Here is a 995-nt window from a genome sequence, read left to right as displayed (position 1 = left end):
GGCCTGCAGCGCCATCTGCTGGCCGCGTGGCGATAGGGCGGCTGGGGCGGAGCCGCGCGCGGGCACGAGCCACGCCACGCCCCCCGCCTTTTGCAGCCGGTGTCCCCTAGCGCCCAGCTCCTGGCCCGCCTCGCCGGGCACAAGGCGCCCACAGCCGCCTTCCCCTGCCTCCCCGGGCGCGCGCCGACACCGTGTTGCGCGCCTCTCCGCGTACGCTTCTGTTCTAAATGCTGGGCGGGAGAGGTCGACCAGACGAAACGTCGGTGCGCTGCGGCACCTACCTGTTAGGGACGAGGATAGAGGAGAGGAATCAAAGATACCGGGTAATTACAGATTGGATGGCAGGTGCTAAGAAGCAGCAGACCGCAGAGAGGGCATCTGCGTCTCTATTTTCGGAGAAAAGAAACAACATTATTTTTTGGATGATTGGCAACAACAAAAGCCCTGTTGATTTGGAACATAAAAAAAAATATGATTTGGCATTGTTAGATGTCCTTTGCTTTGCCACGTCCTCTGTAGGACATAACACAACTTTGCAGGGTTACCTCCTCACGATCCAGCGAGGCCGGTGCTGGTTTGTCCCCATTTCACAGAGGCGGAAACTGAGGCTCTGCCAGGTGACGTCACTTGCCAGAGCTTACACAACCTGTCGGTGCAGAGCTGGACTTAGAGTGGGCAAATCCACATCTGAATGCCCCCGAAGTTGTATGTAGGTTTTCTTACAGTACGGTGGTTTTCTTGCACACACAAAAATGTCTGCCCCATATTTGGGTTTCTCTGCGGCACCCACCGTTGTCACTCAACACATGAAAACACTTGGGGTGAGGATGTGGCACATTTTGAGTTCTGTATGTGACCTGTGAACCCCATGAGCCATCTGGACTTTCCCTTTGCCTAGGACACAGTGGGGGTTTGCTGCCTAGGATTTCAGGATATAGAGCCTCAACATCCTAGGGACAAAGTCCTCCACTCCCAGAGACCCATTTCAGTCCCGC

This window comes from Mustela nigripes, chromosome 16, assembly GCF_022355385.1.
Source record: "Mustela nigripes isolate SB6536 chromosome 16, MUSNIG.SB6536, whole genome shotgun sequence".
NCBI lineage: Eukaryota > Metazoa > Chordata > Mammalia > Carnivora > Mustelidae > Mustela > Mustela nigripes.
This window is presented reverse-complemented; position numbering follows the sequence as displayed.